General features: G+C 31.9%; 1 protein-coding gene across 3 annotated transcripts in view; it reads left to right on the top strand.

Moving 5' to 3' along the window:
• The window catches only part of LRP1B (LDL receptor related protein 1B), a 2,473,587-nt gene that overhangs the window by 896,801 nt on the left and 1,551,260 nt on the right, over positions 1–25,526 (top strand). The window contains exon 1 of one of the 3 annotated variants that reach the window (XM_074301983.1): positions 19,110–19,222. The exons of the other annotated variants lie outside the window; for them this stretch is intronic. The gene's annotated coding sequence lies outside the window, so the exon portion shown is untranslated. Of the gene's footprint in view, positions 1–19,109; positions 19,223–25,526 lie in introns of those variants that run through there. 3 annotated transcript variants of the gene reach the window in all.

The following is a 25,526-nucleotide window of genomic DNA, read 5'->3' as shown; positions in this document are numbered from 1 at the left end:
TTTTTACAACATTGTCCCTTTCACTCACTTCTGTTCTGAATTTTCCCCTTTTCCCTCCACCTCCTCCTCTAGTTGGGAAGCAGTCCCATACATGTTAAATATGTTTTAGTATATCCTAGATACAATATATGTGTGCAGAACAAATTTCTTGTTGCACTGGAAGAATTGGATTTAGAAGATAAAAATAACCTAGGAAGAAAAAGCAAAAATGCAAACAGTTTACACTTATTTCCCAGTGTTCCTTCTCTGGGTGTAGCTGATTCTGTCCATCATTGATCAATTGGAAGTGAATTAGATTCTCTCTTTTTTGAAGATATCCACTTCCATCAAAATACATCCTCATATAGTATTGTTGTTGAAGTGTATAATGATCTCCTGGATCTTCTCATTTCACTCAGCGTCAATTCATGTAAGTCTCTCCAAGCTTCTATGTATTCATCCTGCTGGTCATTTCTTACAGAACAGTAATATTCCATAACATTCATATACCACAATTTACCCAACCATTTTCTAATTGATGGGCATGCATTCATTTTCCAGTTTCTAGCCACTACAAAAAGGGCTGCCACAAACATTTTGGCACATACAGGTCCCTTTCCCTTCTTTAGTATTTCCTTGGGATATAAGCCAGTAGTAGCACTGATGGATCAAAGGGTATGCACAGTTTGATAACTTTTTGGGCATAATTCCAGATTGCTCTCCAGAATGGTTGGATTCTTTCACAATTCCACCAACATTGTATCAGCATCCCAGTTTTCCCAAAGCCCCTCCAACATTCATCATAATTTTTTCCTGTCATCTTAGCCAATCTGACAGGTGTGTAATGGTATCTCAGAGTTGTCTTAATTTGCATTTCTTTGATCAATAGTGATTTGGAACACTCTTTCATAGGAGAAGAAATAGTTTCAATTTCACCATCTGAAAATTGTCTGTTCATAACATTTGACTGTTTATCAATTGGAGAATGCTTGATTTCTTATAAATTAGAGTCAGTTCTCTATATATTTTGGAAATGAGGCCTTTATCAGAACCTGTAACTGTAAAAATATTTTCCTAGTTTGTTATTTCCCTTCTAATCTTGTTTGCATTAGTTTTATTTGTACAAAAGCTTTTTAATTTGATGTAATCAAAATTTTCTATTTTGTGATCAGTAATGATCTCTAGTTCTCCTTTGGTCACAAATTCCTTCCTCCTCCACAAGTCTGAAAGGTAAACTATCCTATGTTCCTCTAATTTATTTATGATCTCGTTTTTATGCCTAAATCATGGACCCATTTTGATCTTATCTTAGTATGTGGTGTTAAGTGTGGGTCCATGCCTAGTTTCTGCCATACTAATTTCCAGTTTTCCCAGCAGTTTTTGTCAAATAATGAATTGTTATCCCAAAAGTTAGGATCTTTGGGTTTGTCAAACACTAGATTGCTATAGTTGTTCACTATTTTGTCCTGTGAACTTAAGCTATTCGACTGATTAACTTGTCTATTTCTTATCCAATACCAAATGGTTTTGGTGACGGCTGCTTTATAATATAGTTTTAGATCAGGTAGAGTTAGCCCACCTTCATTTGATTTTTTTTCTCATTAATTCCCTTGATGTTCTCGACCTTTTGTTCTTCCATATGAATTTTGTTGTTATTTTTTTAGGTCAGTAAAATAGTTTCTTGGGAGTCTGATTGGTATAGCACTAAATAAATAGATTAGTTTAGGGAGTATTGTCATCTTTATTATATTCGCTTGGCCTATCCAAGAGCACTTAATATTTTTCCAATTATTTAAATCTGACTTTATTTTTGTAGCAAGTGTTCTGTAATTTTGCTCATATAATTCCTTACTTTCCTTTGGTAGGTATATTCCCAAATATTTTATACTATCAACAGTTATTTTGAATGGAATTTCTCTTTGTATCTCTTGTTGTTGGATTGTATTGGTAATGTATAAAAATGCTGAAGATTTATGTGGATTTATTTTGTATCCTGAAACTTTGCTAAAACTCTGAATTATTTCTAATAGCTTTTTAGTAGAATCTCTTGAGTTCTCTAAGTATACCATCATATCACCTGCAAAGAGTGATAGTTTGGTTTCCTCATTACATACTCTAATTCCTTTAATCTCTTTCTGGACTCTTATTGCTGAGACTAGCGTTTCTAATACAATATTGAATAGTATTCATGATAGTGAGCAACCTTGTTTCACTCCTGATCTTACTGGGAAAATTTGCAGTTTATTCCCATTACATATGATGATTACTGATGGTTTTAAATATATGCTCCTGACTATTTTAAGGAATAGTCCATTTATTCCTATATTCTCAAGTGTTTTTAGTAGGAATGGATGTTGGATTTTATCAAATGCTTTTTCTGCATCTGAGATGATGATATGGTTTTTGTTAATTTGATTATTAATATGATCAATTATACAAATACTTTTCCTAATATTAAACCAGCCCTGCATTCCTGGTATAGATTCTACTTTATCATGGTGTATTATCCTAGGGATGATTTTCTGTAGTCTTTTTGCTAATATCTTATTTAAGATTTTAGCAACAATATTCATTAAGGAGATTGGTCTATAGTTTTCTTTCTCAGTTTTCAACCTACCTGGTTTAGGTATCAGTACCATGTCTGTGTCATAAAAGGAATTTGGTAGGACTCCTTCATTTCCTGTTTTTTCAAATAGTTTATAGAACATTGGGACTAATTTTTCTTTAAATGTTTGGTAGAATTCACATGTAAATCCATATCTTCCTGGGGATTTTTTATTATGGAGCTGATTAATAGCTTGTTCTATTTCTTTTTCTGAAATGGACTATTTAAGCAATTTACTTCCTTCTCTGTTAATCTGGGAACCCTATATTTTTGGAGGTAGTCATCCATTTCACTTAGGTTATCAAATTTATTGGCATAAAGTTGGGCTAAGTAACTTCTTATTATTGCTCTAATCCTCTTCATTTTTAAGACTAACAATTTGATTTTCCTCTTTCCTTTTTCTGATCAGATTTACCAAAGGTTTATCTATTTATCTATTTCATTGGTTTTTTCATAAAGCCAACTCTTAGTTTTATTTATTACTTCAATAGATTTTTTACTTTCAATATTATTAATTTCTCCTTTTAATTTTAAAATTTCAAGTTTAGTATTTGATTGCGGGGGGTTAATTCTGCCTTTTTCTAGCTTTTTAAATTGCAAGCCCAATTCATTGGTCTTCTCTTTCTCTATTTTATTCAAGTAAGCCTCTAAAGATATAAAATTTCCCTTTATTACTGCTTTAGCTGCATCCTACAAATTTTGGTATGATGTCTCATTTTTGTATTTATCTTGAGTAAAATTATTAATTGTGTCTATGATTTTCTGTTTCACCCCATCATTGTTTAAGATGAGATTATTTAGTTTCCAATTACTTTTTGGTCTATTTACTCCTAACTTTTTCTTGAATGTAGTTTTTATTTCATCATGATCTGAAAATAAAGCATTTACTATTTCTGTTTTCCTGCATTTAATTTTGAGGTCTTTATGTCCTAATATATGATCCATTTTTGTATAGGTTCCATGAACTGCTGAGAAGAAAGTATACTCTTTTCTATCTCTTTCTATCTATCAAACCTAATTTTTCTATTGTTCTATTTACCTCTTTAATTTCTTTCTTATCTGTTTTGTGGTTTGATTTATCTAATTCTGAGAATGCAAGGTTGATATCTCCCACTATTATAGTTTTGCTGTCTATTTCTTTTTGAAACTCTCTTAACTTCTCCTTTAGGGAATTAGATGCTATACTACTTGGTGCATATATGTTTAGTATTGATATAGCTTCATTGTCTATGCTACCTTTTAGCAGGATATAGTTTCCTTCCTTATCTCTTTTAATTAGATCAATTTTTGCCTTTGCTTATCTGAGACAAGGATGGCTACCTCTGCTTTTTTGACTTCACCTGAAGCATAATAGATTCTGCGCCACGCTTTTACCTTTACTCTGTATGTATCTCTCTGCTTTAAATGTGTTTCCTGTAAAAACATATTGTAGGATTCTGACTTTTGATCCAGTCTGCTATACACCTCCACTTAATGGGACAGTTCATCCCATTCACGTTTAATGTTAAAATTACCAATTCTGTATTTCCTTCCATCATAGTATCCACAGATTATGCTTTTTTTCCTTGCCCCCCAAACTCCTTCCCCAATATTAAGCTTTTGGGCCCCACTTGCTTCACACAGCCCTCCCTCTTTTAGTATCCCTCCCTCCTCCCTTTAAATCCCTTCCCCTTTTTTTGTACCTTTCTGTTATTACTCTTTTCCTTTTCCCTTTTTCTCTCCCCCTTTTTGATGAGGTGAGGAGAATTTTCTGTAAAACAAATATGTCAATTATTTTCTCTCTTTTTTTTTAAAGAATATTTTCCTATATAACATTTTTAAAATTTTATTAATTTTATAATTATACATTTTTGACAGTATATATGCATGAGTAATTTTTTAATAACATTATCCCTTGTATTCATTTTTCCAGATTTCCCCCTCCCTTCCTCTACTCGCTCCCCTAGATGGCAGGCAATCTCATACATTTTACATGTGTTACAGTATAACCTAGATATAGTATATGTATGTAAATCCAATTTTCTTGTTGCACGTTAAGTATTGGATTCCAAAGATATAAGTAACCTGGATAGATAGACAGTAGTGCTAAAATTTTCATTCAAATCCCAGTGTTCCTTCTCTGGGTGTAGTTGTTTCTTGTCCATCATTGATCAGCTGGAAGTGAGTTGGATCTTCTTTATGTTGAAGATATCCACTTCCATCAGAATACATCTTCATACAGTATTATTGTTGAAGTGTAAAGTGATCTTCTGGTTCTGCTCATTTCACTCAGCATCAGTTCATGCAAGTCTCTCCAAGCCTTTCTGAATTCATCCTGCTGGTCATTTCTTACAGAGCAATAATGTTCCATAGCCTTCATATACCATAATTTACCCAACCATTCTCCAATTGATGGACATCCATTCATCTTCCAGTTTCTAGCCACAAAAAGGAACAAAAAGTTTTACCTATCACAAATTGTCTAAAAGCCACATACTATCTCTAGTGTATTATATTTAAAGTTAGATTTTGCTGCTTTAGAAAAACTGAAAGCATAAAAAACTAATTGCCCGTATTAAAGAGATTATTTCCATATTTTTTTCCTTTATTCATTATGATTTGGGCTCATATTGTCATAAAACCAAAGTTGTGAAATGTTTGTTATTTATTTTATAAAAGTTTAAAACATTGGGAAGGGAAAACAACAAAACGAAATAAAACTGTAGATAGCTATTCTTTTATTATATGAGAAGTCATTTCATGCTATAATCAGTCAGATTTGTTTTTTTAAAAAAATCTGGCTTTGATTAGTGTGCTTATATTCAATACCATTGATTTATTTACATACAATGTTTTACAGTACCAGTTGGCTGTTTCCTCTTTCTGAATCATATGTCCCTCAGATTTGTCATGGAAAACTGCACACATTGGAAAGAGATTTAATTAACTGGTAACTCTTTTCACTGATTAACTCCACCTACATGATAATCTCAATTTGAGCAAGAAGCTTTACACATTTCTAATGATATATTTCTAATACATAGACTCAGCATTGATTTAAAAGTGAAATATGTGCACAGCTGCATAATTGGAGAAAATGATTGCACAGAACAATAGTTTATTGTTATATATGATATTACATATAATTTCAGTGCATGAAAATTATGGTAAAATTAATTATATTTAAGTTACTTATTTGGTTCAATTAAGTTCTAGTTATTGCTCCTAGTTTAAAATGGAGTCATAATGTAATACCAATTTTTACAGGGACCATGAAAAAGCTATATTCTCTTATCAGAAAAAGTAAAAAAAAATGAATATCAATGATATTTTTCAGAGAAAAATAAACTTAACACCAGAAAAAAATAGGGATGCTTCAACATTTCCTTTGCTACCACTGAGCAGAACTATTAAACGACTTAAGATAAAATGAAAATGCGATATTGAATTTACAGATAAAGTTATTGGGCTAAAAAGGATGAGAAAATTCTTCTTTTGTTAGAGAGATGAGTATGGAATGGGTATGGAATATTACATATTCTATTTAACTCACATCATTATATTGATTGGTCTTTCCAACTGTCTTTTGTTTAATGTCTGAGCATATTTTTCATATTCAGTACCACAAGGAAGTGTTATTGGATAGGGGGGTATATATTCATAAATAAATGATACTAAGAAAGAAAGAAAAATTCCCATAAAACTTTTCAAAAAAGTTTGTGCTTCTCAAATTTAATGTAATAATCTGTTCAGCATTTAAAAATAATGAATTCCTCTGCCCAAAATTAGAAATCTGTTGTTTTTAAGAAATGCCATGTCTTTTTTTGGAGGAAAATGTCTTTGACTTTTAATCTTTTTTGGTTTAGAATCATTCTATATTTTACATAGGCAAAGATTAGCCTGAGTTTCTTGATTCATGTGGTAATAGCTGAAGCATTTGTATTACATTGTATACAAGCCAATACTGGAGTGTATTAAGAACATTGTATATGCTTCCTGTTGTTCCTACTCCTCATCCTATGAACAAATTAAATCAGAGTTTGATGCTAGAATTAATTAATTGACCTAAAACTAAAAAATATAAAATATTCAGCATAGATTATATTAATAAATCAACAAGCATTTTCTAAAGCAATTACTTAAGTCATTTTATCTTCAGATAAACTATTATTATCATCATTTTATAGATGATGAAATTGAGGCAGATACTAGGAAAGTGACTTACACAAAGTTATAAAACTAGAAAGTGATGGAAACAATGTTTAAATTTGTCTTCTAAACTTTAAAATTTTCAATATATCCATTGTGCCACCTTTGTATCTCATCTTCAGCCAAAGTTGAGCCAAGAAATTTTAAAAGTTGGGAACTACAGCCAAGATGTGAGATTATGTAGCTGAGGGAATTTTTTTCCTAAATTATTAAAATACAGCATGACACAAACTTGATTATTTTGAGGCAGTGGGTATTATTTTGACTTTTAATGTTTTACATCATCTATATAAATACCTTACCAGATGTCTTCTGTTTTTGAAGAATTCTGGTAGTTATTGGTCAGCAAGATGTTTTGATGTTCTCTCATGATCAGATATCTTGTAAAACTTGTACATGAATCTAGAATATAGAGTAAATGATAATACAGTTAGGTGGATTAAAAAATGTTCCCAAATTATGAACTTTTCCAACCATTCTAGAGAGTAAAAGGACCTATGCCCAAAGGGATATAAAACTGTGCATACCCTTTAATCCAGTAGTGTCTTTACTAGTCCTATATCTCAAAGAGATCATAAAAAGGGAAAAGGACCCACATATGCAAAAATGTTTGCAGCATTTTTGTAGTGGCAAGGAACTGAATAGATGCCCATCAGTTAGAGAATGGTTAAATAAGTTATGGTATATGAATGCTATGGAATATTTTTCAAAAAAAAAATAAACCTGGAGAGACTTACATGAACTGATATTATGTGAAATAATTAGAACCAAGAGAACATTGTATACAGCAACAAGAGCATTATACCAAGATCAATTCTGATGGAAGTGGTTCTTTTCAACAATGAGGTGATTCAGGCCAGTTCCAATGGTTTTGTTATGGAGAGAGCCATCTGCACCCTGAGAAAGGACTATGGAGACTAAATGTGGGTCATAACACAGTATTTTCACTTTTTATTGTTATTTGCTTGAATTTTGTTTACTTTATCATTTTTTTTCATTTTTGATCTGATTTTTCTTATGCAGCATGATAATCATGGAATTATGTAGAGAAGAATTACACATGTTTAACATACATTGGATTACTTACTGTCTAGGGGAGTGGTAGGGGAAAGGAGGGATAAAAGAAATCTAAAAATTGGAATACAAACTTTTGCAAGGATGAATGCTGAAAACTATGAATATGTTTTGAAAAAAAATGCTTTAAAAATAAAAAAAAAGTGAGACATAGACTTGAAAGAAAAAAAGCTGCAAACTCATTTACAATTCAGATAGTGTTATAGCAAAATAGGCTACCTTGGGAGACCATAGGTTTCCAATCACTGGAGGTCTTCAAATACCCATCAAGAATTCTTCTCAGTGGATGAATGTGTTATAGGCTTGGTAAAATTCCTTTCAACTTTTGACTCAAGAATTGTTTGATAGCAAAAATAAAATGCTCTTAAAAGAAGAAAATCAATATTCAGAAGTCAGATTCATACAACAATTCTCACTCGGTGCAGAGATTTTTATAAATGTATCAGTCACTCATAAAGCATGAATTTCATGAAATAGGATAATTTAAATGTATTTTGATGCCTTTTAAATTAGTTTTAAAACAAAATATGCAAAAGTAAGTTAGTATTTGCCTATTGCTAAGAATGTCTTTCTTTTGTATACATTTTCTAATCTCCTTGATACTTCATAGCAAAGTAATCCAGGAAGACTTGATAGCAAAACGAAAAGTGATATGAAGGAGTTAAAATACATTTCGGATGAGAATCTTTATTAAGAGTTTAAAAAAAAGGAATCAAAGCCTTTCAACTAGTTTGCCAGTGCAGAGTTATGCATTTCTGTGAAACTCATAAAAAACACTTTCTGTATAGACAAGATTAATAGTCTCTCTTAGAAGATATGTGGTTGATGGTCAAATGTCAAAGAGTTGTGTTGATTGTTATTCTTTTAAATTTTATAAATAAATGAATTCTAAGTATGAAAAAAATAGAAAATTAGTTCCCAAAATGTGAAAAAAATTGATAGAACTATAAAATATTTTCTAATTGACCCTTAGATTTCAAAGCAAAGAAATAAGGAAGGAAGATTTTTAAATCATCCATTATGTGATTTCAAAGCAAAGAAATAAGGAAGGAAGATTTTTAAATCATCCATTATGTGACAAGTACTATTTCACTTGATCTTCCCAATAACTCTGAAAGTTACAGTTGATTATTATCCCAGTTTTAGAGTATGTTTTATTATGTTAATTATGTTAATAGAGGTTAAGAGATTTTCTCAGAGTCACAGAGCTAGTAAATGCCTTAGACTGGATTTAAATTCAGGTCATCTTGACTCCAAGCCCAGCATTTTATCTACTTGTGTTAACCAGCTGCCTTTACACTATTCTAGATAATATACTAGGTATATAAATATGAAAAGCAATGGTCCTTTCCCTGAAGGGAGTCTGATTCTATTGGAAACATATAACATGAAATCAGATAAATACAATACATAATAAAGGGAAGCCAAAGAAAAATTCCAAGGATAGCAGGAAACACTAAGAAGAGAACTAAGTTGAATTCAGAAACTGCCAAGAAGCTGTCATGCTTATTAGATAAGTTAAATGTTTCTTTTTTTAACTAGTTTTATAATTATAATTTTTTGACAGTACATATGCATGGGTAATTTTTTTACAACATTATCCCTTATATTCACTTTTTCAAATTTTTCCCCTCCCTCCCTTTACTCCCTCCTGTAGATGACAGGCAATCCCATACATATTAAATGTGTTACAGTATATCCTAGATACAATATATGTGTGTAAAGTCAAATTTCTTGTTGCATGGTAAGAATTGGATTCCGAAGGTATAAGTAACCTGGGTAGAAAGACAATAGTGCAAACATTTTACACTCATTTCCCAGTGTTCCTTCTCTGGATATAGCTGTTTCTGTCCATCATTGATCAACTGGAACTGAATTGGATCTTCTTTATGTTGAAGATATCCACTTCAATTAGAATATATGTTCATACAATATCGTTGTTGAAGTGTATAAGTGATCTCCTGGTTCTGCTCATTTCACTCAGCATCAGTTTATGTAAATCTCTCCAAGCCTCCCTGTATTCATCCTGCTGGTCATTTCTTACAGAGCAATAATATTCCATAACATTCATATACCATAATTTACCCAACCATTCTCCAATTGATGGGTATCCATTCATTTTCCAGTTTCTAGCCACTACAAAAAGAGTTGCCACAAACATTTTTGCACATACAGGCCCCTTTCCCTTCTTTAGTGTTTCTTTGGGATATAAGCCCAGTAATAGCACTGCTGAGTCAAAGGGTATACACAGTTTGATATAAGTTAAATGTTTCTAATAATTATTGATGCATTATGTTGGAATGGACTTGAAGTATGATGATGGTAACCACTGATGCTTGGACAGGTGAAGGTGAATAAAATGCTTTCAGAGTTGGCTTTCAATTCTTACAGGTGATGATTCTGCATATAATGTATAGGTGATATTCATCACAATGGGTGTTAATGACCACATGGGAAAAAAAGATATACAAAATAGCAAAACTCATTTGATTTTCATTAAATGTTTCAATGGACACAAAGGACAAAGAAAATACAATAGTCCTTTAACTCCAGATTTAACAGTTCCATTTCCATGTTAATTGAGAGCCGTGCTATTGTCATGCTGTGGTAAAGTTGTTTAATTTAGAAGTCTTGCTTCTGAATGTTATACAATCAGACTACCCCCACTATAGAATCCCCATGGCTTAAGAGAGAATTTTATGCATGAAATATAAAAATCTGAGTATGCTTAATAATATGCAAATAATCACTTGCATTTTAAGTACAAACTCATTAAAGGCACTTAAATGTAAAGTCTACAAATTCAGCCTTCTGAAGTGTTTTAGCCCCAGTAGTTGGTGCATAAAAGTTTAGCAGAGAATTGTTCAAGAGCTGGAGAATGCTTAGCATGGAACATATTCTTTCTTCTCTGTTTTAATACCCTGTGACTATAAAAATACATATGTGTGGAGCCAGGAAAATGGGAAGACAATTGCTCATTGTATTTTTCTTCTATTCAAAATACCCTCCACAACAACATGATCCAAGCAATTTTCCCCAAAGTAGCCTATAGAATTTCAAAGAAATTAGGATACTAAACAGCAATAGCAACAACAAAACACTCAATTTATTGATAGTTTGCATTAAAATGTTAACAGATAATAGATGAGGTTTGGCTAAGCTTTTCAATTCCTGTGCCTAGTAGGGGAAATATGTAAATAGTCTATGTACACCATAAAGACAGAGCATTAGTTTACTTAGACAAAGTAGAATGGGGGTCATTGATGCATAGATTCCCATTAATGGAATTTAGCAATGACTCAGTATATATCTCATAATTGGATTTATAGAGAGGTGCCAAAATGAGAAATTTAGTGATGCAAGGAAAATATATTATCCTTTCCCAAAAAGTGGTTTTCATTGTTTAAAAGGATAGTTATAATGTTCTGATAAGAATATGTATAGCTTTATTCACTAATGTATTTTTTAAAGTTATATGGCAAGAAGTCTCCTTTAATGATTTTTCCAAATGTATCTCCTCCAAAAATAAGAATTTTGAGTATAATTAATTTAACTGAAATACATGTGGCCATATTTATGTACATAATTACTTATATATATATAAAGAAACTTATATGTATAAGAACTGATATATATATATATATATATATTATATTATTCCATATGATCTCAAAGAGCTATTCACAAATTACATACTCTTTCTTAATTATTCCTCACTTTAATCCAATGTTTTAAAAATGTGTTTTACTTACTGAACGTTTATTTTTTTTCTATTTTAATATTTTTAAATTTTCTTAGTAAAATATTAGAACAATAATTTGGGGGGTACATTAACTTTTTTGTTACATATTCCCTTATGAATCATGCTGGGAAATAAAAATCAGAACAAAATGAAAAAAATGCAAGAGAAAAGAAAACAAGAAAAAAAAAAAGCACAGATAGCATATGTTGCCTTACAATTCTCTATAATTCATTTGCTGGATGCGGATAATGTTTTCCATCAAAGTTTCTTGGGATTGCCTTGGGTCACTGAACTGCAAAGACGAACCAAATCTGTCATATGTGAACATAGCATAGTCTTGCTGTTGCTGTGAACAATGTTTTCCTGGTTCTTTTTATTTCACTCAGCACCAAGTCACAAATCTAAAATCAGACTGTTCATAATTTTTAAGGAACAATAATATTTCATTATTTTAACATGCCATAACTTATTCAGCCATTCTTCAACTAATGGGAATTGACTCATTTTCCAATTCTTTGCCACTATAGAAAGAATTGTTACAAACATTTTTGCACATGTGGGTCCTTTTCAATCTTTTATGATTGCCTTGGGATACAAACTGAATAGTAGGACTGTGGATCAAAGGGTGTGTAGTTTTACAGCCTTATGGAAATAGTTTCAAATTGCTCTCCAGAATGATTGGATCATTTCACAACTCCACCAACAGCGCATTAGGGTCTGTTTTCCCACATCCCTCCACTATTTGTCATTATCTTTTCCTGTCATCTTAGCCACTATGAGACACGTGAGGTAGTACCTCAAAGGTGTTTTGATTTGCATTTCTCTAATAGTGACTTAGAGTTTTCTCAGAAGATTATAGATGGCTTTAATCTCTTCATCTGAAAATTGTCTGTTCAAATTCTTTGACTATTTATCAACTGGGGAATGATTTGTATTCTTATGAGTTTGACACCATTTTTTATATTTTATAAATAAGGCCTTTATCTGAAACACTGGCTACAAAATATTTTCCCCAATTTTCTACTTCTCTTCAAAGTTTGCCTTGCAAAGTTGTTTTTGTTTGTGCAAATGTTTTTTAAGTTAATTTAATCAAAGTTGTCCATTTTATATTTTATAAGGTCTTCTAGGTCTTCTTTGACCATAAATCCCTCCCTTCTCTAAAGATCTGTTGGATCTGTACCAACTCTTAAGCTTAAGTCATGTGCCTATTTTGACCTTATTATGATATGGGTGTGTGAGATGTAAGTCTAAGCTTAGTTTCTGACATATTATTTTCCAGTTTTCCTAGATATTTTGTAAACTAGTGAGTTCCCAGAAGCTAGAAATTGGGGTTTTATCAAATATTAGATTTCTATAGGCAATGCTTGTTATGTAATGTGTATTTAACTTATTCCATTGATCTACTTCTCTATTTCTTTACCAGAACCATGTTTTTGATGATTGCTGCTTTATAACAAAATTTTATGTCTTGTACTACTAGACCACCATCTTTTGTATTATTTTTCATTAATTGTCTTGATATTCTTCACTGTTCTTCCAGATGAATTTTCTTATTATTTTTTTCTAACTCCATGAAACAGTTTTTTTGGCTGTTAGATTGATATGACATTGAACAAATAGACCAATTTAGACAGAACTGTAATTTTTTTTTATTAAATTAGCTTGGCATAGCTTTGAACAATTGATATTTTCCCAGTTGTTTAGATCTGACTATATTTGTATGATAAGTGTTTTGTAATTGGGTTCATCTAGTTTCTGGATTTGTTTTGGCAAGTAAATACCTAAATATTATATTTTGTCTGCAATTATTTTACTTTATTTATTCATTTTTTTCATTTATTTACTTATTCATTCATTCATTTGTTTGTTTGGTTGGTTATTATAGCTTTTTATTTACAAGACATATGCACGATAAATTTTTCAGCATTGATCTTTGCAAAACCTTCTTTTTCAACTTTTCCTCTCCTTCCTCCCACCCCCTCCCTTAGATGGCAGGCAGACCCACACATGTTAAATATGTTAAAGTATATGTTAAAAAGAAAAATCAGACTTAGACATAAAGTAAAAAATAGCCTAAGGAGGCAATCAAAAATGCAAGCAGACAAAAACAAAGGGAATTAGAATGTTATGTTGTGGTTCATATTCATTTCCCATAGTTCTTTTGCTGGGTATAGCTGGTTCTCTTCATTGGTGAACATATGGAATTGATTTACTTCATCTCATTGTTGAAGAGAGCCATGTCCATCAAAATTGATCATCATATAGTACTGTTATTGAAGTATATAATGATCTCCTGGTCCTAGTCACTTCATTCAGCATCAGTTCATGTAAGTCTCCCCAGGCCTTTCTGAAATCATCCTGCTGGTCATTTTTTACAGAAAAATAATATTCCATAATATAATATATCACAACTTATTCAGCCATTTTCCAATTGATGGGAATCCATTCAATTTCCAGTTTCTAGCCACTACAAAAAGGGCTGTCACAAATATTTTTGCACACATCCCTTTCCTTTCTTTAAAATCTCTTAGAGATATAAGCCAAGTAGTAACACTGCTGGATCAAAGGATATGTACAGTCTAATAACTTTTTGAGAATAGATCCAAATTGCTCTCCAGAATGGTTGGATTTATTCACAATTGCACCAATAATGCATCAGTGTCCCAGTTTTCCTGCATCCCCTCCAACATTCAACATTATCTTTTCCTGTCATCTTAGCCAAACTGACAGGTATGCAGTGGTATCTCAGAGATGTCTTAATTTGCATTTTTCTGATTATTAATCAGATTAATAATGATTTGGATCATCTTTCCATATGGGTAGAATAGTTTTCATTTCTTCATACGAAAACTGTTTGTTCATATTCTTTAATTTTTTTTTACATTAGTTACCTTGAAAGTTTTGACCTTTTGATGAATTTTGAATTTTGAATTTTGTTATTTTTTCTAGGTCATTAAAATAGTTTTTTTTTTTTTTTGGGGTCCGATTGGTATAGCACTAAATAAATAGATTAGTTTAGGGAGTATTGCTATCATTTATAATACAATATTGAACAGTAATGGTAATAGTGGACAACCTTGTTTCACTTATTCTTATTAGGAATGGTTCCAGTTTAGCCCCATTACATATGATGCTTACTGATGGTTTTAAATAGATGCTACTGACTGTTTTAAGGAAAAGCCCATTTATTCCTATACACTCAAGTATTTTTAATAGGAATGGATGTTGTATTTTATCAAATGTTTTTCTGCATCTATTGAGATGATCATATAGTTCTTGTTAATTTGGTTATTGATATAGTCAATTATGCTAATAGTTTTCCTAATATTGAACCAGCCCTGCATTCCTGGTATAAATCCCACTTGGTCATAGTGTATTATCCTGGGGATGATTTTCTGTAGTCTTTTTGCTAATATTTTATTTAAGATTTTAGCATCAATATTCATTAGGGAGATTGGTCTATAATTTTCTTTCTCTGTTTTCAACCTACCTGGTTTAGGTATCAGTACCATGTTTGTGTCATAAAAGGAATTTGGTAGGACTCTTTCATTCCCTATTTTTTCAAGTAGTTTATATAACATAGGAATTAATTATTCTTTAAATGTTTGGTTGAATTCACATGTAAATCCACCTGGTCGTGGGGATTGTTTTCTTAGAGATTTGATTAATAGCTTGTTTTATTTCTTTTTCTGAAATAGGACTATTTAAGCAATTTACTTCCTCCTCTGTTAATCTAGGCAGCCTATATTTTTGAAGATAATCAACTATTTCACTTAGGTTCTCAAATTTATTGGAATAAAGTTGAGCAAAGTAATTCCTAATTATTGCTCTAATTTCCTTTTCATTGGTAGAAAATTCTCCCTTTTCATTTTTAAGACTAACGATTTGATTTGCTTCTTTCCTTTTTCTAATCAAGTTTATCAAAGGTTTATCTATTTTGTCAGGTTAAAAAAAAACAACTCAGTTTTACTTATTAATTAAATATTTGTTTTTTTTTTTTTTTTTGCTTTCAATTTTACTAATTTCTCCTTTTAATTTTAGAATTTCAAGTTTAGTATTTGATTGGGAGTTTTTAATTTGCTCTTTTTCTAGCTTTTTAAGTTGCAAGCCCAATTCATTGATCTTCTCTTTCTCTATTTTATTCAAGTAAGCCTCTAGTGATTACTACTGCTTTGGCTGTATCCCACAAATTTTGGTATGTTGTCTCATTGTTGTCATTCTCTTGGGTGAAATTATCAATTGTGTCTATGATTTTTTGTTTTGTCCATTCATTGTTTATGATGAGATTATTTAGTTTCCAATTACTTTTTGGTCTATTTACCCCTAGCTTTTTGTTGAATGTAATTTTTATTGTATTGTGATATGAAAAGAAAGCATTTAATATTTCTGCCTTTTTGCATTTAATTTTGAGGTCTTTATGTCCTAATAGATGTTCAGGTTTTGTATAGGTTCCATGAATTGCTGAGAAGAAAGTATACTCCTTTCTGTCTCCATTCAGTTTTGTCCAAAGATCATCATACCTATTTTTTCTAATATTCTCTTTTTTAGTTCTAATTTTCAGGGTGTTGTTTTCTTCAGTGGATTTTTTTGCATTTGCATTAATTTTAAAAAATTAATTTCTACTATGATTTTTTTTGCATTTGACCAATTGCATTTTTTAAGAAATTATTTTCCTTTTCCAAGCTTTTGATGCTAGCTTGCCTCTTATGTCCTTTCCAAATTTTTCTTCTCACTTTTATGTACTTTTAAAATTATTTGATGAGTGCTTCCAAGAAACTTCTTTGGGCTTGAGACCAATTCATATTGGCCTTTGAGATTTGCTATATTGGCCTTTTGTTCTCATCTAAATTGGTATTTTGGTCTTCCCTGTTACCATAATAACTTCCTATGCTTAAGGTTCTTTTCTGTTTCTTGCTCATTTTCTTTCTTTTTTTCCCTTCCTTCCTTTCTTTCTCCTTCCTTCCCTTTCTCTTTTGTTCCTTCCATTTCTCTTTCTTTCCTTCGCTCCCTCTTTCCTTACTTTCCCCCTCTTTCCTTCCTTCCCTCCTTTCTTCCTTTTCTTCCTTCCTCTTTCCTTCCCTTCTTTTCTTCTTCCCTCCCCCACCCCTTTCTTCCTCCCTTCCTCCCTCCCTCCCTTCATTCCTCCATTCTTCCTTTCCTCTCTCCCTTCATTTCATCCTTCCTCTCTTCCTTCTTGCTTCTTTATTCCCTTCCTTCCTTCTTTCTTTCCTTCCTTTCTCCTTTCTCCCTTCTTCCCTTCCTCCTTCCTCCCTACCTTACTCTCTAAAAGTAAAAAATAGCCCTGTTCCTGAGATAGAGGAGGATATTTTCCCAAACTTCCCATGCAGCTGTGATCTTTGGATTTGAGCATAAGGACCCCTTGTGTTTGGTGTCTTTCTTACAGCTCTCTCCAAAGAACAGCCAGGTGTCCTGGGCTGGCAATTTATCTTTTGTTCTGGGATTAGAGGCCATCCCATTAGGCTACTGAGCCAACTCTGAGAGTCTCAGTTGCTGATCTCAGTTATTTTAATCAAGATCTCCTCATTGGCTTTCCTAAACACTGTCTTACTTGGCTTGAACACCCCTTTCACTCCACTTTCTTTTTAAAGTCCTTCCAATCTGTCTTGAAATGAAGAATAGTATCATTCTGTCAGTCTTTGTTCAGAGCCTTGGTTTCGTATGGTTTTCAATGGAAAGTGAGAAAGCTTGAGCAGCTTCCTGGCTTTACTTGCCATCTTGGCTCCACCTCTGGAACTCCCACAGTTATTATTTGTCATAAAGGATCATTGGCACACTCACATGTCAAGTGTAAATTCTATAAAATTATTTCAGCATGTATGCATCATATAATTGCTAGAGTAAATTTCATATTATTCCTTATACACAATAATATGGTAGTGTTCTCCTATATATCAATTGATACTATTGTATGTCCCTAAGTATACTGTACTAAACATTCTCAAATAATTTGTTCTTTTTTTTTCTTTTTTGTTATTCTATTCTTAAGTATTCTTCTAGTCTTCTTTTGACTGTTAAATTGCTGCTCTTCCACTATTAAAGTATAACTCAGATGTGACCCTTTCCATGGAACTTTCCATGATCCTCTAGCTCATTAACTCCCCCCCTATAATATTCACATTGCATTTCATTTCTCAATCCTCTAATATAGTACATTTACCATGAAGAATTATTTGTTCTAGTCTTTTAGAAAGTAGTAAAGATAGTAAATTGCTCATACTGTATCAAAATAACAAAAAAAATAAGCAAAACTATATGCCGGTACATGTGAATGCCAGTAAAAACTAATTATTTGACCTTTGGTAAATAATTTATCTCTAAAAAGAATGGACAAATTATGTTACTCCTAGCATCTCTCTGAATTTCAAAATGTGATGATTATATGGTTTACCTGAACAGATTCTTTTGTGAAATCTATTTTTTAACAGTGTACGTATCAGTCAAATTTCAACCTCTTGTCATCCATTTTATTCACATTCATATATGGTATATAAACTTTTGTCTAAGCATCTCTACCATTCTCCATTCACCTCAGGCTTATTTCTTCAGTTCATAACTGGATAGGAATGCAATTGTAATGGACAAGGTGAGGCAGTGAAGAAGAGTTGTCTCATTAATCACTACCTAAAGGCCACCTCTGCCAATAATTGACAATATGTCATCTACAAGTTTTCAATATAAGGTGTCCAACTACAAAACATTTACGGTTACTCTAAAGTAAAAGTGATTGCTTATGGGAAGAGGGGGGAAATATCTAATAAAAGTATACACCATAAATATATCTCCATTTTCCTTTTCTTAAGCATTTTCATTATAACTAGTTGAATATACATCAAAGAGACTTCTACTATTGTACATATATCTGGAGCAATCATTATTTTTATTTTTTATTTTGATATGCATTTTTGTCAAAATAGTCTTTCAAAATCTGATTTCCATAAAGAAAGTACAAACCAAAAAAAAAAAAAAAAAGTGAGAATTGTGCACAATCCCCAGAGGAGTGTGCTTTAGATTTATAATGCTTATAATACAATTTATATACAGATCTTACAATCGAACCCCATGAGAGCATGGTTGTTGTGGTGGTGGTTATTGTTGCTGTTATTTTCTGAAATCTTCTGAATTGTATCAAGATATCCTTAAGAGAAATTCCAAAGCGTTAGTAATACCACATACTTTCATAAACTTGAAGATGACTTAAGTTGTGTGGCACATACAACTATATCCACACATTGAAACTTAGGTGTTAAAGAATTATCTGACTGTCAGAAAAGTCTCCTACATACTAGCAGAGGCTGGCTTTGAACCCTTCTTCTTGACTCTGGCATCATACAATAGTGCTTCACATCTGAAACCATTCCTTCCCCATTCTTCTCCATTCCATTCATGAAATCTGTGATTAAAATTGTGCCAAGAAATATATGACTAAAATGATCTCTCAATGTTTTCTTCTTCTAGAAATATATCATGCTAGGGAAAAAAGAACTGTGTGAAAGGCAAAAATGGGATGACCAAGTATAGATCCTGATTGCTAAGTAAAGAGGAATATTAGACTCTACTTCCACTGTCCCCATGTATTCTATGCAATCCAGTGGAGAGTACACATGGGGAAATCAGTAAGAAACATTTTTTTTTCTTTTTAATGCATAGGACATTCATTTTGAATCTGAATTAAACATTTAAGAAAGTTTGCCATCACCTACTACATAGTGTACAATTTAAGCCATAGATAGAAAGCTGGCACTTGATTCTTGATTGGTGAATGTATGATTAAAAATAGCACCTTAGACTCCTTTCTCTTCAAAGGCTAATGAGTGAAATGACCTACTGCTTGTTGGCTGCTCTAAATTTGTTGTCACCAAGGAATTGAATTGGACATGTTAGGAGTTATTAATTTAGTTCTAATTATATCTATTTTAGGAGATAGTGCTAATTGAGGCCAGTAAATGGTGGTCTTTTAATTTAATTTAATCTTAGTGCTCCTTATTTATCATTTTATATCAACCAGATTCAACATTTTATCAATAAAATAACAATATTGTATATATGTGGGTCACTATTTTCCCATTTTATTTCCATATGATATAAAAACAAAGATTGTCTAAATTACTGAAAGCATGATAAATATGCCTAGTGAATTGCCTTAAGGGTCACAGATGGATTTCTGATTCATAAGTATCTGCCTTATGCTGTACAGATGAACACACACTCCATTAAGTATCAACAGAATTTTTAGGTCTATGCAAATGTTTTCTCCTGTGACCTGAATCCCTAGGAGGGATTTATGGAGTACACTCAGCTAGTTCCTGTGACTACATATCTTATCACACATTACCTGTAAAGTAGAAATAGTAATTAAGTTTCATGTTCACCTGAAAATGAAAGAATATTCTGATTTTATTCTCATTTTTTTAAGAATGCTATGTGCCAGCCAGTTTCTTTTAAAAATTATTGAATCTAATTCTCTAAATTTTTTTTTTTTGTAGATTACATATAACATTTTCTAACTTACATGATAATCTCACATGTAGTATCTCATTTATCCTCACAGAAACTGTTAGGAATATATAGTGAGAATATCATCATCTACATTTTAGAAATGATGAAATTAATATTTATGAATAGGATTCACCAGAGTCAGCTCCATGATTGCAAAAGTTGTTTTTTTACAGTTTCAAAGTGATTATTTACTCTTTGGAAATCCTCAAACTACTGATCAGAACTTGCTTTATTGCTTTGTTAATTTCTAGACTTAAGAAAGTTATAAGTAAAATGTCAATGATGAATATTAAACTGGAGTGTATCATTTATATTTTTTGTTGTTGCTGTTGTTCTATTGCTGATTGTTAAACATTTGCATGAACATGATTGTGTAAGACTAAAGCTAGTTAAAAAGTAATTGAATCAGGACTAAAGCTTTGTTCTTTCAGGCAGATACTTATAATTGATCAGTGCTTCTTAAACTTTTCCAAAGCACTATTATATTTTAGTTTAAATAAAATGCTGACAGAATGCTTATTTCATAATTCCCTAAATTACTATTTTTATTCCTGTAATAATATTCATTAAAATTTAAAAAGCAATTTGGTGTATTTCAAGTTTTCTTGTGGCATAGTTCAAGAAATACTGCTAGACAATTCTGACTTAGGGTTCACAACTCTCTTTTTTTCTGACAAATATCAGTAGTCAAGAAGTCTGATTGAGTGTAGCAACTTCAGGACATTTAAAAAGTATTCTAAATCTAATTATTGTGTAGGACTAATTTTTTTTAGTGAAATTCAGATTTCTAAAATGATTGTGATAGTACCAAACCAGATAAAGTAATGACATACTTTCTCCCCTCCCCAAATAAATATGCATCTAAAAGTTTAACAACAGATTAAACTTCCTGATTCTAAAATTTTTTCTATCATTCTAAATTCATAATCAATAAACATGACACCAGAATATTGGCATATAGGTTTATACTTTTCACTACCATAAAACTAGAAATATTTGTTGGTAAGTCTTTAGTATAATGTATGTGTATAAAGATTAGTTTCTACTTACTTGTTATTGTGGTTATTTTAAAATTTGTTATTGCAATGAATATCTCATCCTACAAAAATAAAATTTACATTCATTCTATTCAAAAATAGTTTGCAATACATTCAACATATTGGATGCAATATTTATTTGTGGAATTACTTAAAATATAATCTACCAAATCCCACAGGGTAAAATAATTAATTCTAATTGATATTCTTTAGATAGTGTCCTTATTTCATCAGGTCATGGGACTCAAGCCAGATAGCAAAGCAGTACTTTATTAAGATAATTTAGTAAAAAATTAATGCACTCCAGGAGAGCTAAATTACACTTAAGAGTAACTCCATCACTAGGCAGGATTAAGTCTAATATCAACTCCTATACTTAACAGTTATTTCAGAGTTTTGATGAAGTGAATTGCTTTTAAAGTTATAGCCCATTATTTAATCTTTGTAATTAGATCTGTCTCATTTAGTATTAGGTTATTTCTTCATTTTTTTTTTGCATGAAGAACATTATGTCAAACTATCATGACAATTTGTAATGGGATTTCAGCTATCAGTTAAAAGTAAAAATTGAATCTCTAGAAGGAACTAGAAAGATGAGAAGTCTAAGAAAGTATCATATCAAAGTCTCAAGAAGCATTCAGTAAACAGAGCTATCTTAGTACAGGTTCCACTTCCAGATTTTCTTCTTATTTTTTTTCTAAATTTAATTTAAATTCATTATTTTTCACACAAAGATGTATACACTTCTCCCCTATTTTCAACATTTTTTCCTTTGTCTTTTTTTTTTTTTGCAAGGTAATTGGGATTAAATGATTTGCTAAGGGTAACAAAGATGCTAAGTGTTAAGTGTGCGAGATCTGATTTGAAAGTAGGTACTCATGACTACAGAATCATTACTCTACCCACTTCACCATTTATCTACCCCTTCCTTCCCTATTTTCTAAAATTAGAATGTTTCAGTATAGAAAGCTCCCTGTAGTGACACTTAATATATAAATTCAAATCAGTAACTTGCACAAAAGTCAATGGTTTTTTAAAATGCTCTAATTTAGGTCTATATCTTTAATATAGTATTAAAAAGGGAAAAGGACCAACATACATTAAAATATAGTAGCCCTTTTTGGTGAAAAAGAATGTGAAATTGAGGGGATATTCATCAATTGGGAAATAGTTGAACAAATTGTGATATATGAATATAAAGTAATACTATTGTTATATTAGAAATGATGAATGGGCTGATTTCAGGAAAAGCCTGGAAAGATTTATATGAACTGAAGCTAAGTGACATGAACATAACCAGGAGATCATTGTATACAGTGATAGCAAAATTGTATGATGATCAATTATTGTAGACTTAACTCCTCTAAGCAATTATCTAAGTCAATTCTAAAAGTCTCATGCTGGAATATGCTATCAATATCCAGAGAAAGAACTATGGATTCTGAATTCAAATTGAAGCATATTATTTTCACATTTTAAATTTGTTTTTCCTTTCTCATGGTGTTTCCCTCTTGTTGGGATTTTTTTTTTCTCACAACATGACTAAATTGGAAATAAGTTTTACGTGATTATAAACTTTATCATATTGCTTGCTGTCTTGGGGACAGAAAGGGAATGGGAAGAGAAAATTTTGGAATTCAAATTATAATACAAATGAACACTAAAAACTATCTTTAGTGTAATTAGGAAAAAATAACACACTAATAAGTAAAAGAAACTTTTAAAAGTTTTTTACAAAATGGCCTACATTTTTGAAAGATTAAATGATTTACCTAGGATGAAACAGTCAATGTATAATACAGGTAGATTTTGTAATGAGATAATATTGCTTGTAAAGATAGTTCACTATGCTCTATGCAAAAGTGATTCTTTATAAAATTCTACAACTATGAAACATTTTTAGAATCAGATTGTATCTCCAAACAGAAAGAATCTTGAACTAGTTCAGTAAAGACTAAAAAGATTTGTTTTATTCATCTGGAGGTCATAATTTGATTACATTTATTGTCCTCAATAAGTTTATAATAACAGATTAACTTCTAATTGTGACCACTAAAATGTTAAGGGAGTTGGAAGATAGTATGATTAAAGGAATCAGAAGATTCGATTAATTTGTAATATCATGTGTAACAATTTGTAGTTTTGAACAAGTCAGTTAACTGATAGAAACCTCAATTTCCTAATATAAAATTGGATGTAATACTAGTAAACTACCACAACCTTTATTTTCTTCAAGGAAAGTGCTTTGTAAATCCTAAAGAGCCATGTATTATCATTATTATAAATAACAATCAAATAATTACTATGAAATTAATACAATACATTGATTATATGACTGTTTAATGTTACAGAAATTAGAATAGTGAACCTGGAGTCTGCAAGTCCTGAGTTCAAATCTAGTCTCAGACATTCAAAGCTGTATAACCGTGGGCAAGTTAACCTTTGTCTGTCTCAGTTTCCTCATCTATAAAATGGAAATAATAATAGTATATACCTTCCAGGATTGTTAGAAGGGTAAAAGGTGATATAAGTTTCAAGTACCATGCAAATTTTAACTCATAATAATAAAAAAACAGAGGAATTAGTATTTTTCTTATAATGCCTAAATGCATGCATGATCTGTGTTCTCATTATCATGAGGAGCTCCTGATATAGAAAAACTCTCAACCAAAACACACTATAAGTTTTGTATGACCACTTAGGAAACTCTTGGCAACTATCTCTTAGTAAGATAAAAAAATAAAAAAAAATCAGTAGAATGAGGCATCTACAGGCATTGGGACCTTGCTGTATTTTAGTGAAAGCCTCTCCACGATCTTTCTGTCCAGGAAGGACACCCCAAGCTTTTATTGCAGCCTTAGCAATTTGTTCATATATTGTCATGGTATAATCAGTCTGTTCTGAATTCTCTCCATACCGACCTTCACCAGCCAAGTGCTCAAAAGTGAATTGTGTGTTAACTCCTATTTCCAAATTGCATCTGACTTGAATTTTACATAATTCATGAAATTCCGAAAGCCATAATAAATTTTCTCCAGGTTCCAGGCATATCCTTGCTATGGATTTCCAATCATTTGGGGTTAGGACTTCATAAGACAAACCATCTAGTAACATTTTGACATAAGCTGATGTAGCCCCATAAAGGGTACAACCTTTTTTCAAATCCTTAATTTTATTCAAATCTAAAGGTGCATATCTTCTCCTTTTTTTACCTACAGAGTCAGTATTTTCAATCACAGGATATGCATGTATAAAATCACTTATATCCTGTCCTTCTCTCTTAGCTTTAACCAATGCTTTTTCTAATCTTGTCATAGGCTTAGGCTGCTTCACAGGAGATTCTGTTTGAGTTTCTGTCTCTTCCCCTCCTCCTTCTTCCTCCACCTCTGAAGGGTTAATTGAGGGAGGAGATGGGAGGTGCTCCTGTTGCTGTTGCTCAGAATTGTACTTAACTTCATTGTTATCTGATTCATCCTTTTCACCTAGTTTAGTTGACACCTCCCCATTTTGCTCCTTCATCTCTTCCTTTAGAATAACATTTTTTAAAGCCATTTGGATTAAATTATAGGTATGAATTGTATCTTTGGAAACTGAGTTTGGTCTGGAACCAAAGGGTAAAATGTCACAAAGGTAATTGTACTGTTCACCTAATTGCTCTCCTACTAATTTCCACTCATCTGGATCCAATTCTTCTTCCAGAGAAAAAGAAGGACATATGACCTTCACAGTTCTTAAAAGTTCAGTAATCTCCTCTAAAATTATAATCAATCCTTGGCTTTTCATAACCTTGATGATGCTCTCTAAACATTTTACTTGAACAGAAGGTGTTTGCCCCATTTCACTATAAGAGATTCCTGGTTTGGCCTTAACAAGTTAAGTTCCTTATTTATCTATTAGCACACTCACTTAATCTTTAACAAAGTTTCCTCTTTACTCACGGTTCTGGGTCAGAGAGACTGAGATCTGGATGGGAGGCTTTTCTACTGGAATCAGGACTGTGTCTGTCCCTGTTCGGGTGCCAAATTGCGAAGGTCTGGTCTAGCTCCTCTTGTCAGGATAAGCAAAAGTCCTTGCCCCACGTTGGGCGCCAATTGTAGCGAGCTGTCGTCTCTAGAAGCTGCTGGATCGCTCTCTGGGAAGAGATCTGCTGTGTCTACTCAAATCTCTCAGACAGATTCTTCTTCCTGTAGTGAACCGTTGTCTCCAGGCAGTTGCTGTTAACTCTTGTCCAAAGAAGTGACTTCCCTTCCTGCAGAGAGCCCCGTCAAGCCTGATGCAATTCAGAGTCTTTTTCTTGAATACTGGCTCTGAATCTCCTCCAGCTCTTATCCTTCTCCAGGCCGATCTGCTCTCTGCGCCCAGTGCTGTCTCTTTTATCCTCCCA

This window comes from Sminthopsis crassicaudata, chromosome 3, assembly GCF_048593235.1.
Source record: "Sminthopsis crassicaudata isolate SCR6 chromosome 3, ASM4859323v1, whole genome shotgun sequence".
NCBI lineage: Eukaryota > Metazoa > Chordata > Mammalia > Dasyuromorphia > Dasyuridae > Sminthopsis > Sminthopsis crassicaudata.
The sequence above is the reverse complement of the archived record's forward strand: the minus strand, read 5'-3'. Positions and strand labels throughout refer to the sequence as shown.